General features: G+C 39.1%; 1 protein-coding gene across 4 annotated transcripts in view; it reads right to left on the reverse strand.

Moving 5' to 3' along the window:
- Window positions 1-17,681, reverse strand: part of THRB (thyroid hormone receptor, beta) — a 366,193-nt gene that overhangs the window by 181,869 nt on the left and 166,643 nt on the right. For 2 of the 4 annotated variants that reach the window (XM_011974801.1, XM_011974800.1), the window contains exon 3: window positions 9,434-9,562. The exons of the other annotated variants lie outside the window; for them this stretch is intronic. The gene's annotated coding sequence lies outside the window, so the exon portion shown is untranslated. The remainder of the gene's footprint in view (window positions 1-9,433; window positions 9,563-17,681) is intronic. 4 annotated transcript variants of the gene reach the window in all.

Below are 17,681 nucleotides of genomic sequence, written 5' to 3' on the forward strand. Positions count from 1 at the left end.
AAAATTTGTGTTCATCTTTAAATATACCATAATTAATGCTTTGCCCATGGTATAAACTCAATGAATATTTGCTCAATTTTAATTGAATATGTTTTCTTTCTATAATTATTTGAATTGGAAATTTTCTATGCCTTTGAAGTGAAACTCTTCTTCATTTACGGAATAGGTTTATGTTCCCCTTTTGTTTTTGTGCCTCTATCAACCAAAAGTTCTAGAATCTTCCTTCCTGGGAAGGAAAGAAATAAACTGTTTATTTTCTTTGCCATTTAAACTGCCATACCCAAGCAACTCAGGCCCCAAACAGAACCTTTGCCCTTGCTGCTCCCTTTGTCTGGAAAGCTCTTCCTTCTGGCTCCCGCTTTTTGGCCAGGTCTAGCTGGAATACTGCTTCATCAGAGAGGCCATCTCTGACCACACAGCAAAAGTGGGTTCTACCTCCTTGTACTTCACATTTTTGTTATTTTCTACCTTACTTCCTTGGCCTTTTTGTATACGTATTACAATTTAAAATGATTCATTTATTTAAGTATTTAAAAATTCCAGTATTTTTCAAATTTTATAAGCTCATAATGAGAAATGTTTTACATTGATTCATGCACACACACACATACACACACACATAACTGCAACAATAGTTTGAAAACAACCCACTTAAGAAGTGCTAGCGGAATAAAGTTTTGTTTCTTTACTATATGTGAGTTTGCTAATTAAAGGAGCAATCACAAAAGCTGTTTGTATCCCACTAACTGGATCTCATAACCCACTAACAGGGTGCAATGCAAAATTTGAACTATTGAGTTGTTTTCTGTCTATTCTCTCCGCCCCTTCCCTTTAGCCTACAGAAAAAATGTAAGCTCCACGAGGTAATAAAATATCTACTGTATTTGTCTTATTTCTGGTACACAGTTGATATTCAGTAAATATCTTTTGAATAAATCAATACATAAAAATGAATAAATTAATAATGTCTTGCTAAGTTCATTTTCCTTATTTTGTTATGCTTTTAACTAAAAATAATTATTTAAGTTGGAGCATCATTTCCTTTTCTGATAGAAGTATTTTTGGAATCTAATTTAATATTCAGGGATCCATTAAGCATTTCAAGGAAGATACTGACATTACTAAATTGTTCAGCAATGCACAGATTTTGAAAATACACTTGAAAAATAGAACTTTGATATGAACTTGTAAAATATGTAAGATGTATTATAAAACCACTGATTAAATAAATTAAAAAACTCCATTCCCCTATTCAGTGCTGTGTTGGGTAGAAAAGGGGTAAGTAAACAAACAAGTGGAAAAGTTAAGAAAGAACATAGAGAAAAGGATTGCTTTGCACAGACATCTGGCTTTGCTTCCCCAAAGCTATTGAGTACTGGGGCAGGCAAGTGGGCTTGCTACCCTAAATGGGAGCCATGTATCACCTTGGAAGCTCCGTGTCACAATTCTATTCTACTTACAAAATGCTCCTCTATGTGCTTATTTAAAAATCTCTCTTTGTCAATGTGATTATTCAATCATGCTACTACTTACTGTTTAATCTTTGTGAACATGGGAAAAAGGAATTCTGTTCAGAGTAACAAACTTTTCATGTGACTTTAAAATTATTTTCTATCTATAAGAATTTTCCATGATAGGAAACGATTTACCAAAAACCTTTGCTTTTTAAAAAGAAAATGATGTACTTTGATTTCCTTTCTTAAAAGAGAAAGGAAAACAGAAGAGAGAAGACTTTCCTTTATTCCAAACCTGTCTTTACATAAACAACTACTTCTTCCAGAACTTCAGTGACCACTCATTTGCTCTAAAGCAGTGACTCTCAAACTTCAGTGTGCATCAGAATTATCTGGAGGGCTCCTTAAACATAGATTGCTGGGACCCACCCCTAGAGCTTCTTTCTCAGTAGGTCTGGTTTGGGGTCATAGAATTTGCAGTTCTAACAAGTTTTTAGGTGATGCTGATGCTCCTGGTCTGAGCACCACATTTTGGGAATCACTGCTCTAAAGCAATGATTCTCAACGACGGGCAATTTTATCTCTCAGTGGACATTTGGCAATGTCTGGAGACATAGTGATTGTCACCATTGGGTATGGGGGGTTCTCTACTGGCATCTAGTAGGTAGAGGCCAGAGATGCTGTTAAATACCCTACAATGCACAAGACATTCCCCACCACAAATAATTATCTGGTCCAAAATGTCAATAGTGCTGCTGTTCAAACATCCGGCTCAAAAAGGAACTCTCTTTCTCATGGAAGGACATTGTTTAATGAGAGTTTAAATAATAGGTAAAACAAGAGCTACTCATTTCAGAAGCCTTCAGCTAAAGTGGGATGATGTCACAGACATTAATTGGGTGGTGTCTCAAGCATATATCTATGGTCATCTTTCTCTGTGTTTGTCTCTCCCACATTCACAAGTCTATTAAGCTTATAAAACACCACACAGCCTAGACATTTACTCATCCAAAATGTAAATGAGGATCTGTGTATGGCTGAAGAGGGATGGGAAGCCAGCTGGAATGAGGAAACACTTTTATTCTTCAAGGGGCCACAACCACTTTGTCCAAAGTAGATAGAATTCTGATCGAGGAAAATGTAAATCCCAGGCAGGACAGAAAAACGGAGTTGGAAAGGCTTTGCGGTTAACTAGAAGATGCAATATTTCTTTTAAATACTGTGTATTAATGAAAGAAGAACTTGCTTGACATCTTGGCCAGGGCTTAAGCAAAAGTAGGAGGATTTCGACGGTTCTCTATGATGCCCTCTCATCTCTCCTCTCCATCTTTCATAGACTCTTCCATCCCATCTATTTTCAGAATTTCCAGAGCCCATTCTCTTTTAAGAAATGAAATCTGATCTTACACTAGAAAAAAGAAAGGCATTTCACTAGCAGATGTGACATCTCCCTGTCTTCCCCTAAGCCTCTTTTTTTCACCTGAGTCTGTATCTTAGCAAATGGTCCCCTGGGAGGTGGAAACTTAGGAATCATTCTTATTGTTCTTTTCATCTCCACCCCTATGTCATCCAGTTAATCTCCAAGTGTTGTGAATTCCCCTTTTTAAATCTCTCTTCTGGACTCTTCATCCTTGCTCCTTCAATGTTGGTTCATACCAACATTATTTCTCACCTGGATTATAGAACAGCCTTGCAAATGGCCTGCCAACCTCAGCCCCTCTTCATACTCTATCCAGACTGAGCTGTCTACAACACTTACGTAATCTCACTGCTTAAAACCTCTCATTTACTACTAATAGGTCCAAAGACCTTGCAATGGCTTATGAGGCTTTGTACACACAGGCCACCAATTACTTCTCATGCCTTGCTCCTCTTCTCTCCAATTCCTCCATCTTGCTATTGTGTTGTAACCATCCTGAACCTTTCTGGGTTCCATGAAAGTGTCATGTTTTCCCTTAACACTGTCTTTTTGCATGTACTGTTTCCCCTGCCAAGAAAACTTGAACGCTTGCCCTTGCCTTCTGCCCTACTTCCCACTACTTCAATTCTCAGTTAAACGTGCTTCCCTTGGGAAGCTTTCCCTGACCTCTCAAGTCAGAGTTAGGTGCCCCACCCATGTGTTCTCATGGCACCTTGTAAAACTCCTCGTTGTAATTATCTTCTGTGGTAATTGTCTGGGTCCCCAGTAGTCTGAAAAGCAGCAAGAAAGTAGAGTCCTCATATCTATTTTATTTTTATTTTTTTCATCATCATAGCTCTTGTACCTAGCACTGTACCTGGCACAGAGTAAATACTGACCATACTTCCTCATAGGTGGGAATTTAATGAAGTATATTATCCTGGCAAATAATGTAATGAAGCTGGTGAAAGAGATAAGTTTTGAGATACAAAAGGATCCTTCCCAGAGGTCCTTGAAATCAAACCATGCTTCCTACTTATATGCCCACATTTGTGTGGCAGAATCATTACAGAAAACTGAACTCTCCTGCTAATTTTGTGAACTGATCTTCTTCCATAGCCTTCAATAATTTTCACGTTCTTTTTTTCTTCATTGTACATCTACCTAGATCAAAGAATCATAGGAAGTCAGTGTGGCTCAGCCATGGTGAGTGAGGGAGAAGAAGAGGGAGTGAGATCTGTGAGTCTGGGCCACATCACACAGGGCCTGGTAGGCCATGTGGAGGAGCGAAGATTTTATTTTTAGTCTAATGGAAAACCTTTAAAGAGTTTAAATCACAGTGGTGACTTCATCACTCTGGCTTCTTTGTGGAAAATGGGTTGGAGGATGATCCAAAAGTCCAAAGAGAAAGACCAGTTAATAGACCATTGAAACATTTCAAAGGGAGGATGGTGGCTTGACCCAGGCGGACAGAAATGGAGATGGTGGGAGTGTGCAGACTCAGGATCTATTTTGGAGGCAGAATAGGTAGGAGTTGCTGAGAGTTTGGATTTGGGGGTGAGAGAAACAGGAAGCAAGTATGATTTCTAGGTTTCTGGATTAAATACCTGGGTGAATGGTGCTGCCATTTACTGAGACGGGAAGACAGCAACTCCTGATTTTCAAGGCTCAGCTCAGTCCTCACTTCCTCCATGAGAGCTGTCATCAACTCCAATCTCCAGCCTTCTCTCTTTCCTCTCAACTACGTGGGACATCATTGCCTGCACCACTCATCTTTTCAGGAGTATGTGCTGAACTCCTCAACCTGGCTCACATTCCTTGAAGGTGAGGGACCCCTTTCACATCCAGCAATGCCTTGAATGTAGTGCTCCATCAGATTTGCTGCTTGGGGAATTAAAGACAATTCCCATGCAGCAAACATCCTTGAAGCTGCTAAGAATATCCTGCCACCCACGGGACTAAATGTTCACATCCTCCAGTTCATATCTCAATTGAACATTTTAAAAAGCCCATTACCAAAAGCCATTGAAAAATATGTTTCTCTCTAGTTCTTAAAGAAAGGCATTTAATGTCTATTATATGCTCTATTATTATTTAATATTATCCCTTTTCACTTGATATATAGTTACTTTTCTTTCCCATTATTAAGTATTACCTTAAAATGCAACCTCATTTCCTCTTGTATTAAATCGAAATTGAGGATAAGTTTCTCCTCACTGAAAACACTTTGAAATATTTCAAGTACATTTCCTTTTCTACACTGTTCATTCACAGTTTGGTTCAAAAGCTTTAAAAAAAAAAACTTGAAGATACCATAATATCACCTTTCAGTTCATTTTTAAAGTTTTTCAGAAATATAAATCTGATGCAAATTTGGAGTTAGACATTTATTGTAGCTTCCCACACAAAGCTAGAATGCTGTCTCTAATATTCTTCACAGTAAAAAGGGAACATAATCATGAAGAACTTACGCAGAGACAGGAATTAGGCTTTTTCTTGTTCTTCTTTTCAATTCACGACCTTTGAGAAGGACTTAGAAAAGTATATTTTTGTTCATAATCTACTCTAGTACTGAGATAGGCGTTTTATACACCTGCTGTCATTTAACTAGCCCCATCACCTAATGACAGATTTTTATCTCCATTTCACAGATATCTGGCAGGATTTAATGATTTGTTCGAGGACACACAGCTAGAAGAAGCACGTCTGCATCCAAATCCAGGTCTTGGTGCATCTAAAGCTCAAGGTATCCCTCTTTCCCAAAGGATAAAACTCTTTTCTTGAGAGAAATACAGGACAAGTCTCTTCCTTGCTCTGTGCTTCAGTCCTTCTCATGCTTAAAAATAGCTGTAATCACTCCTGCAGTCTTTCTTCTCTAGATCACACACTCCCAATTCTTTCAGCCTTTCTTTATAACATGGAACACCCCAAACCCTCAGCCTCTACAGAGCCATTCTTTCCAACATATTCCAGTTGTCCTTTCAAGTGTGGTACTCGAGGAAACCAAATGTCTCTCAAAGCATGGTACTAGGAATGGATTACATTGTTTTCTCAATTCATATATTCCTGCAGGGTCTTATTTCAGAATAGGAAGCTAATTTATCTTCCTTTAACAAGTCTCCTTAACATTTTTAAAGTTTAAAAAACACAGCATTATAATCCATATCGCTGTATTACCCTCCTTCCTCTCCCTGCCCCCAATAGAAAAGCTTGAAATTTAGGAATTATATTTTCTTTGTCTTTTAACTCCAATTCAGGACACATGAGAATTACTGGACAAGTACGCTTATGTAATCCCACCCTTAGGAAGGATACATCAGAATTTTAAGAGAAGTTGACCATTGGAAGCCCATGCCCTGATGGACATGTCTTGACCCACACATTAATTGCAACACAGTCTCCTTCCATGTTCATACACAGAGCATCACCAGGGTGGTTTCACACTTACCCTGCTGTCCTCTGGGCTTTCAGGACCTGTGGACATCGCTACATCCTCAGCATGAGCTTCTCATTCTCTACTTCCAAGTCAGATAGAATGAAGGCATTCTAAACAAATAAACTGCCTGCGACCCAAAGCCACGTCCCACACTTACGTGGCTAAGCTATCCCAATTATATGTTCTTGAAATGCACCTTAGAGGCCCGTGGTGACTGACGCTTGGCTGGCGTCATGGCTGTGTGGATTTTGCCACATAACGCACCCAGACAAACAGCTCACTACTCCAGGCTGCCCTCTCTGGCTCAGGATTCTACACCGTGCCTCGCGGCCCGCTATAGGAGCCAGCATTGCAGCCGGAAGATGAGCAAAGCTTGTGGTAACCTAAACCCCTAGTGAAATGAGACTCCTATAGCACCGGGAGGCTGCCTGGACAGCTAACACCTGACATGCTACCTTATCCACATCTACAGACCCTGTTACGATTAGAACTTTACTCCCTTCTCAACTCCAATATACTTACACCAGCCTGATAATAATAATTGCAGGGAGAAGTAGTTCACTCCACTAATTATGCTGCTTATAACTGGCACAGAGAGCAGTGATAATTTGGCTTAAAGTAAGGTTTTATGATCCTCATATGTTTAAAGTGTCCTTGGGTTTGAAGCCATTATGATTCAGACTTGAAAATTGTGAGGATGAATTTCAAATATCTCTGTTGCTTCTGTTTTTTTTTTTTTTAGGAAAGCATTATTCTGAAAGTGCTCCATGTGGCAGCTCTTGTTTGCTCCTGAGGTGCCCAGCTATGAATTTAAAATGCTTTATTGCACTCCTCAGAGAACATGTTTCTGCTGGTGGGTAAGGCCTGGAAGCTGCCTGCATGCCAAGGCAATGCCCCCTAAATGAAGTCTTACATAAACCTGACAAAGTATCTTTAGACAGAAGTAATCTCAACGGGCTACTACGGAGTCATGAAAATAGCTGCCGGTCAACCACCAAAACAAAATTTGGCTGAGCACATACTTCTAAAAGCCTGAACCACAGGACAATTATACCAATAACATTTCATCATCATAATATATTTTTAAACATACTGGCATATTCTTTTCTCTCCTCTTTCCATCCTTTCCTTCCTTTTTTCTCCCTCTTTTCCCTTCTCCCTTGGTTCCTTCCTTCCTTTTTTCCTTTCAGAAGACATTGTGCTCACACTCCCCCCCTTTCTTCTTCCTTCTCTCTCTCTTGCTCACCATTGTTCTCCTCCCCCACCACATGCTACAGTTCAGACTCTACATTTAATTGTCAACTCACCTGATGCTCCTAGATTCTAAATAACCCACACTGCAAATTAACATCCTCTCTTGAATTATGGCAATGTTATCCAAACCGGATCTCCCCAGAAGGTGGTTTATCAACTCTCTCTTCTACTTAATAACCCTCAATGACTTCCCACCAGGTACAAGCTAAAGTCCTACTCTTCAGCCGCACATACAAGACCCCCACACCCAGCCCCAAGTACCACCTTCCACCAGTCCTATTCCTAACTTCAGTCTCCACAGCACACCTGAAAGCATCTCCCACCCCTTGGCACACTTGACACCTCCCACACAAGCTCTGCCTTATCACGACTCAGAACTGCCCTGTCTGTTCACTCCTTTCCATGAAGGCTGAGCCTGTATTTCATGCAGAAGCCCTTCCCTAACTTCCTCAGTCAAAGTTAGTGAATTTCCTCCTCAGGTTAACATTGCATTACAAACATTTATTACTATCTGTCTCCCCAAATAGGTTAAGAGTTTCTGGGGCAAAGGTGTCACTGACTCACCCACCAGGCAGTTGCTCAACAAAGGTTCGCTGAATGAACTTTGTTCCTTTGAGTTTATCCTGTATATTTTATAAGTAAAAGGAAGCAACATAGTATGGTGTCTACAAATATGAGCGTGTGAGTTCAAATTCCACCTGTGGCTTAAGCAGGTTATTTAATATCTTGGTGCCTCAGTTTCCCCATATGTGGAAACTTTCCAACTCTAGGGTGCTTGTGAGAAGTAAACAAGTTGCTACGTAGCTGGAATACTGCAAGGAAAATCAAAAGAGGTGCATGCTACCTGAGTGTTTGTTAAATATAATGGAGGTAATTATGATACCCCATGGCTGCCTCTGTTGTGCTCAGGGCAGAAGGTTCCCGACACCATCAGGACTGGTTTAATTTCAACAAGCAGATCTTTTATTAGAAATGTAAGTGTCTGCCTTACACCTCCAATCAAAAGAGAGATGCTAACACCAAGAACATTACTCAATTCCATAAGAAGACTAAAAGTGGGCTTATGCCACACTCAGAGCCATAGCACTGGCTAGGGTGTTGGGTCTGGAAGGCATACAAAACACAATACAACACAACAAAACAAAAACCTAGTTAAGAAACTATAATTCAATTCTTAGACTATCATATATGGGAAAATTCACATTGGTTCTAAACTACTAAATAGAAAATATGTCTGTATTCACAAAAAGAGATAGAAGTCTAACTTCAGCCAGGTACAGTGGCTCATGCCTGTAATCCTAGCATTTTGAGAGGCCAAGGTGGGCAGACTGCTTAAACCCAGTAGTTCAAGAACAGCCTGGGAAACATGGCAAAAATCTCATCTCTACTAAAAATGCAAAAAGTTAGCCAGGTATGGTGGTGTGTGCCTGGAGTCCCAGCTACCTGGGAGACTGAGGGGGGAGGATCACCCGACCCTCAGGAAGTCAGGGATGCAGTGAGCTATGATGGTACTCTACCTTGTCTCAAAAAAGAATGAACGAACGAATGAACGAGAAGGAAGGAAGGAAGGAAGGAACGAAAGAAGGAAGGAAGGAAGGAAGGAAGGAAGGAAGGGGCCTAACTTCAAACAATTTAGCTTCAAAAAGTGAGTAGAAGCCAAAATTCAGTGTTCAGAGACAGTCAAAAGGAAGTATTGATTCTTTTTGTTTGCAGGTAAACCAAAAGGGAGATTCTCTGGGTTGAAATTCTGCAAAATATATTTTCACTTAAGTACACCCTTCATGATGAGCCCTGTATGCATCCTGGTTATATCTTTTGCAAGTGCCTCCTGCGTGTGCCTTATGCTCCAGCTGTGCCAACAACCTTTGAGAAACCTGTGCAGAAGCTCACCTTCACACCTTTGCTTGGTAGCTGCCTTGCCTGGGATGCCCCCCTTCTCGTTGTAACACTCACTCAGGTGACCACTTTTCCTGGGAAGACTTTTTCTTGCTCTCTTCAAGGACCTTTGCTCCAAGCCCCCTGAAAATACATGCACATTTTGCAAAGCATTTATCACACCGCATGACAACTGTATGTTCACTTTCCCACCCCCTCATTAGACAGTGAGTTTTTCAAAAGAGACATGGACTGTGTCTATCTCCCTGTTGCTTTCTCAATGCCCAGCACAGTGCCTGGAACAAAGTATGTGCTCAATAAATGCTCACTGGATATTATTGGACAGGATTCCCTGTGTATGTAGAAGCAAATTCATTGCCAAATACCTATGGTAGCAATGTTGGGTCCTCCTCTGTGCATTGTTTACCAAGGCCATGCCATAGGGATACCACACTAGGGATGTGGCTGAGGAATTTTCACATCTGACTAAGCTGAGATGATGGTACAATTATACATCACTTCTCTCTGGAAAGAGAAATAGTTAGGATTCCTTAAAAGGGTTAGTAATTCCTTAAAAACCATTGCACATGCAGTAGCCTGAACCAATAATTTAAAAGCTTCTACATGACATTCAATGTTTATGACTCACTTATATTACGTGAAAATGCAAAGGAGTATGCATCTTAAAGCCACAATGAGAGACTATTACATACCCACTATAATGACTAAAATTTAAAAAGACCAGCATTATCAAGTATTGTAGAAGATATGGAGCAACTGAACTCTCTTACACTGTTGGGGGCACTGTAAATTTCTATAACCACTTCGGAAAGCTGATTGAAAGTTTTTAATAAAATTAAACATATATCTACTCTATAGCCTAGCAAATCTTTCCTGAGATTTATATCCAAGAGAAATGCATATGTCCACCAAAAGACAGTCCCAAACTGGAAACAACCCAGTTTTCTGTAACACAAGAAAATGAATAAACATACTGTGGTATATCCATGTACTCAATACTACTCTGCAATAAAAAAAAATACTGACATATGTAACAACAAGTATGAATCTTACAAATGTTATATTGAGCAAAAAATGTCAAATACAAAGAATGTGTATTATGTAATATGTAAAAGAAGCTCAATAACAGATAAAAACATTTATCAATGGTGATGAAATTCAGAAAAGTGGTAACCCTGGTATGGGGCAGGCAGTGACAGAGAGGGGCACGGGCAACCTTCAGGGTTGCTGGAAATGTTTTGTATGTTCTTCTAAGTGGTAGTTACTTGGGTATACAACTACATAAAAAAGTGGAGCCTTATATGCTTTAGCACATGCATGTTATAGCATACTAAACAGTTTTCATAAACTCGATGGACAGATCCCCTAGACGAGCAGAAGGGACAAAACACCCCATCACTCATATAAAATTCAGAGAATGGGTCATATACCCCCTTGTTTGTTCAGGGAAAAAGATCATCACTGAGAAAAAGCTGACACGTGTTCCAATGGAGCTGGCATGGTTGTGGAGCACAGCATTATGGCAAACTCAGTGTATTCAAACAACTGAGGGCAGGGACATCCACTGCTCTGGATGTCACACCTGTAGCATCACTCCCTTTTGGGGATGAGTGGACATCTCAGCTGTACTCTCTATTATGGGAGTCTAGCAACAGAGGTCCTTCTCAGTCATACACTTTCAGTCAAGTCATTGCTTTGGGTGCCACTTTTTTGAAAGTCATTTTGTAAAAGAATAATGCTAAAACCCTCCGAAGAGTGTAAGTATACTAAAACCAGAAGCGAGAAAATTAAAAAAAGAAAAAAATTTGCAGAAGTGTGAGGTGACTAAAAGATGATCAGAAATCTCAAATACTTGAAGTCTGCTGTGTCTGCCAGGCCTGTCCAATAGAAAGGAAAGAGATGCTCCAGAAAAATGTATTGTCTTCTCTTTACAAAACAGGGCTTTGGCTCCTAATGAGAGTTGAACCGGATTATCACATGAGGACCTGCAGACCTTCTTTTACTCTTTCAGTGTTTCTCAACAAGGACATTATGGCATTTGGGGCAGGACAAATGTTTGGGTGCAGGACTGTCCTTGTTCTGAATGTCCTAAAGGCCAGTAGCATCCCAGCCCTTCCATCACTGTGATACCAACAAAATGTATAAACATGTTTCTGAGTTGAGAACTAGCACTGATGTTTTTGGCAGAAGACTTAATTGGCATCCTGATGGCCTAATCCACCCTGAATTAGAATCCACAGTCTTCTGGTTGGTGTTTCTAGTATTAAATATCAAGAATAAATATCTAATGTTAAATATAATATTAATAACAAATTAGTCAACATTTGACAAAAAAAGAGGGAGAACTTTGCTCAAAGGTCCAAATTTCCAGTTCCTTAAGAAGTGACTCATTGAACTTACCCACCCAACCTTTGCTGGCATTTGCGTTTGCAATCTTGGACTTGAAGCCTATGTGGCAGGAAGGTCAAACAGCCAGGCACTTATTTCCCTTCTCCTCTGTCCATTGGGTCTCACCAATTAGATTGTGAAAGGAGGAAGCTAGCAGAAAAGATGATAGAAGGAGCCATCTCTTTAAGGCCTGGAGCAGAGCTCATTTAAGCCACCACCCCGGTCTCTTTCTCTTACCAACCCTTTCCCCCGGGAGGACAGAGTTTCAGGTGTATCTTCTGGCAAACAGAGCCAGGGAAGAAAAATCAGCAGAAGAAAAGAAATAATTCTGAAGTCCATGAACCTTATCAAAGTGAATGACTTTGCCCAGTTTTACACCCCCAGTCTCCATCTCACTGTGCAGGCTTAAGTAACACAACCAGCTGTGTTACTATAATGACCTAATAGAACATCTCTGAAGATTCCACTTCATTCCTGTATCCATTCAGAGGAGGCCCAAGAGCAGGGCCTCTTCATCTGGTTTGCAGATCCCTAGGCAGTGTATCCCGAAGAGTGATATGAAAGATAAGTTTAGGGGGTAGGTGTACGAATTTTTGAAAGAATAATACTAATTTTTTACAGTTATCTTTTGCTTTTAATAAATGACACATTTTTCATTTATATAAATAATATAGCTTCCTTTTAAAATAATTTATGTAAATCCAAAAGGTCAACTATAAAAAAATGTGAGACTGGGGATGAAATTATGGCAGTTTGGGATGATTTTACCTCAGAAGGGTCTAAGATGGGCTTCTAAGATTTCATAAATTTCTTGAAAATTTATGGGGGATTGTATGCTAATATAATTTTCTTTTCTGGGAGGAAGGTCCACAGCTTTCATAAGGTTCCCCTAAAGAACCTTGAGTTCAAAATGTTAGGAATGATTGTCCTAGAATCAATTCTGTGCTGTTCAACACTGTAGCCACTAGTCACTAGCCACGCATAGCTACTAGACACTTCATACTTGCCTAGTTCAAATGAGATGTGCTGTAAGTGTAAAATACACTCTAGATTATGAAGACTTAGCATGAAAAAGAGAATGCAGAATGTCTCATTAATAATTTTTCTACTGGTTACTTGTTGGAATACTATTTTATATATTGAGTTAGAAAATGTAGTATTAAAATAAATTTCACCTGTTTTTTTTTAAATGTGGTTATTAAAATAAATTTCATGTGTTTTTTTAAAGTGTGGTTACTAGGAAATTTAAAATTACATATGTGAGTTAGATTTGTGGCTCACTTTATATATTTAGTGGACAGTACTGGGTTATAGTATAAGGCCAAGAAAAATAAGATAATCTCAGAAGTCCAGTACAAATTAGAATTATGAATATATTTTAAGGTAAATTTATAATGAAAGAAACTAGAGATAAATTTTGAGAAAAAATGAACTTTTATAAAATGGATTTGGAGAGAAACAATTATACAGGTATACATTTCACTTTGTCCCCTTTGTCACTTAGCCAGGAAAATAAACCCGTAGTAGAAGCTTAAACTGTTCTATTCTTTCAAATTAAAACTATAGTTTCCAAAGATTCGAATGAAGGTAGAAAACAGTAATGGTTTTAAAGTTCCTGGGAAAAGCAAGTAAATGATTTAAGTATCTTTTTGTTGTTGTTGTTTAATATAATCTATATCCACCAAATAACAAACAGTTTATTGTATTTGCTTTGGGCCAGGACCACCACCCATCTCTGTTTTATGGCCCCTCACTAGGGTAATTAAAGTGTCTAAGTCTTTTAGAAGAACTCCTGAAACTCCTTTCTTTGCCTGGACGGCAGCTTTCATCTCTGGGTCTGTACATCTTGGGGCATTACGATCTCTCTTCAGCATTTCCTTTCTGAACTGAAAGCTGATTCCTTCAATGTATAGTTGCTCAGGTGCAAAGGAATACTATTGTGAATTGTTTTCTTTTCCATTGTTATTATCAAGGCAATGGCTCATCTAGATCCTTCTACTCAAAGTCATTTCTTGTTACGGAAGCTTGTATTTTCTATGGCTGAGCAATATGTGGGAATAGTCTCACAATCACTTTATTGCACAGTCCTGCATCTAATCTTTCACAGAAAACCGCATACACATCAACTTTTTACCTTCAACTTCTACTCTCTTTGAATTTTAATGGAGAAAACAGCTACTTTTCATTAACAACATATTAAATAAAAACATAAGTCACTTAGTAACGTGGCCGTAATTGTAGTCCACACATCCAAGATGTAAATGAACCAAGGCCAAGCTTAAATGAGAACACTAAAGGTCCATGTAATCTGCTGGTTGCTAAATGGGATATGCTCAAATCTTTGTTTCTTATTCCTGATTGCCAGAAAATTAAGTAGGTAAATGCTCTTACAATGAGCAGATTCAGTGCTGTATCTTTGCTGAAAAATATGTATTATACTATTTAGGATTAAATGAGAATTGTAAAATATGTATGATAGGATTTGGGACTAAATGGGAACATCAAAATGAAACCAATAAAATCGACAATTTCAGCAGGCTCCTAGGTAGTCAGGGTCTCTCTCTTCAGACTGTGTACTAAATTCCTGCTTCTTGCATTTGGCTCTCTGTCTTTTAGCATTTTACAGACAATAAGCAGCAGCAGCAGAAGAGAAAGAAGTCAAATACATAGTCTATCAGATGAAATTATTATTTGTTAATCACTCTCATGAAAGATTTGCTGGGGGGAAAAAGGTTAAGCTTATTACTACATGGTGGTCCCTAGATTAAGTGAGATAGGTAGTTCATCACTGCTGCCTCAGACCCTGTTAACATTGATAACTAATGGCTGGCATGATGCCTGTCATATTAAATGCTTCCTCTCAAAGGAAGAAAAACAGCACTGAAAGAAAGTAATTGGTTCACTCTCTATTAATTGCAAATGGTTTTAAAAGAGCAAGGAGAGGCTGGTTGCAGTGGCTTATGCCTATAGTCCAGGCACTTTGGGAGGCTGAGGCGGATGGATCACCTAAGGTTAGAAGTTTGAGATCAGCCTGGCCAACAGGGCAAAACCCCATCTCTATTAAAAATACAAAAATTAGCTGGGTGTGGTGGTGCCTGCCTATAATCTCAGCTACTCAGGAGACTGAGGCAGGAGAATCGCTTGAACCCAGGAGGCAGAGATTGTAGTGAATTGAGATGATGCCACTGCACTCCAACCTGGGTGACAGAGTGAGAGACTCTGTCTAAAAAAAGCAAGGAGAACACTTGCTATTGTCTTTGATGATCAGTCTAAATATAGCAATCCCTGTCTGTTTTTCCTCATTGATTAACATCAATTTCAAAGGTATGTTAGTGTGCCAAATGTTTGAGGTAGAAATAAAAAATTTTCCAACATGTAATAAATCATAATACAGGAACAGTCCAGAAATGATACCACCCATTGCCTTCAATAATGAAAACAATAATACGAGAACAAAACCTGCTAAGTGTTGAAAATGGGTTTCAGGACTGATAGCCTTCCCTCTCTGCCTCTCCCTTTCTCCTCTTTAATGAAAGTCAAATTCCTCTTATTCTTCTAGGTTTCATACAAATTCTAATGCCCTCAGTAAAGGATTCACAGATCACTGCAATCCACCATCATCTTTTCCTCTTCTTAATATCTTGAATCTGTGATACCTGCCCCATTCATTTGCAGTTGCCAAAATACAAATAATAATGAATAACAAGAATGATTGTTCACCTTTTTGTGAATATGTATCCTGATCTCCCCCCACCTCCATCACCACAGTTAGTTACAATTTTCTTTTTATTTTTTGAGATGAAGTCTCACTCTGTGGCCCAGGCTGGAGTGCAATGGTGCAATCTCAGCTCACTGCAACCTCCGCCTCCCAGGTTCAAGTGATTCTCCTGCCTCAGTCTCCCAAGTAGCTGGGATTATAGGTGCCCACCACCAGGCCTGGCTAATTTTCATATTTTTAGTAGAGAAGGGGTTTCACCATGTTGGCCAGGCTGGTCTCAAACTTCTGACCTCAGGTGATACACCTGCCTCAGCCTCCCAAAATGCTGGGATTACAGGTGTGAGTCAACGCTCCTGGCCAGTTACAACTTTCTTAAGGGAATTGGCTGTACTTTTCATACCTCCCACTGGCATAGCATGGTATTTTGCATAGAGAAAAGCTTAGTAAATATTTATTTGACAACGTGTTTTCCCAAAGGGAGCTAGTAAATACTTGTTCCCTCTGTTATTAAGTAAACTCCTAAACCAGAAATTGTTTGGCTTTGGTATGGTTTCTTCACTAGAAGCTGTCCAGTCTTTTTTTTCTTTTTTTTTTTTTGAGACAGAGTCTCGCTCTGCTGCCCAGGCTGGAGTGCAGTGGTGCAATCTCAGGCCACTTCAACCTCTACCTCCTGGGTTCAAGTGATTCTTCTGCCTCAGCCTCCTGCATAGCTGGGACTACAGATGCATGCCACCACGCCCAGCTAATTTTTTAATTTTTAGTAGAGGCAAGGTTTCACCATATTGGCCAGGCTGGTCTCGAACTCCTGACCTCATGATCTGCCCGCCTCAGCCTCCCAAAGTGATGAGATTACAGGCGTGAGCCACTGCTCCCTGCCAAAGCTATCCATTGTTTAGAGTGGACTTCTCATATGGTTGCCATTGAGAGTGCTCATAAAATAAGTCAACATAACATAGGAATGAACAACTACAAAAACTTGTGTTTAGAATAAAGTAGGTAATTAGACGATTTTGTGAAAGAGACGAACATTTTTTGATGAACTATTTTGTTCATCCAAGTAAATGCTCAGGGACCTCCTGGCCCTGCCACTCCCATTCTCCCACTTCTAATGGATATATTTAGGAATTAAGAAATTTGAATTTTGTTTCTAATTCAATCAAAGAGTTGCTGTAAGAGTATTGGAAGATCCTAATGGTAAGGGTTTAAATCATTCATCAGTAGACAATGGAATAAACCAGACATTTGAATCAGATCCTAAAGGATACATTTACATGGGTTAAAATTTGAAACCCTAGGACAAAAAATGACCACACAAAAGCAATTAATATTCACTTAACTGATAGATACTAAGCACCTACCATGTGCCAGGCACCATTCTAGGTACTTGGGATATAACTGTAAATAAAACAGACAAAGGCTCCTGTGTCCTTATTCTCAAGGAGCTTACATTTTAGTGGATAGAAAGTAACAACAAAATAAATAAACTATATTTTATGTGAAAAGGTGAAAGATGCTATGGGATCAGAACTGTCAAGAGCTGTCCTTGTTGGGGATCTGAAGTGACCAATAGAGTGGACTTCAATGAGAGGATAAAATTCAAATTAAGACTTGCAACAGGAGAGGGAGTGAGCCCAACAGGCATATTGGTGGGACATCTGAGAGTGTTCCAGGCAGAGGGAACAGCTATCTACTGCTAGAGCAAAGATAAATGAGAAATGAGAACAACACATTTGCAATGCATGAGATGGACAAAGAGATAATATCCTTAATAAAGAAAAAAAGAGTTCTTAAAAATCATTTTAAAAAATCAACATCCTATAGAAAATGGGTGCATGACATCAACAAATAATCCTTTAATCAAGGACAACAAAAAATGAAAAATGTCCAGCTTTACAAATAATCAGTAAAGCATACATTAAAGCAACCTCACTATTGGGGTTTCCAGTTTGTGAAGATTAAATAATGTTGGTGAGGTTGTAGGAAGGCAGACATTCTTCCGCAATGCTAATGGAAGCATAAAATGACACAACGTCTTATAACATAATTTTACTATGTTTATCAATCGTCTTTATTTTAGAAACACTTCTTATGGAAATAATCAGAAGTTAAGACAAAATGTATATATAAGTATATTTA

Source organism: Mandrillus leucophaeus, unplaced genomic scaffold (assembly GCF_000951045.1).
Source record: "Mandrillus leucophaeus isolate KB7577 unplaced genomic scaffold, Mleu.le_1.0 Scaffold149, whole genome shotgun sequence".
Classification (NCBI taxonomy): Eukaryota; Metazoa; Chordata; class Mammalia; order Primates; family Cercopithecidae; genus Mandrillus; species Mandrillus leucophaeus.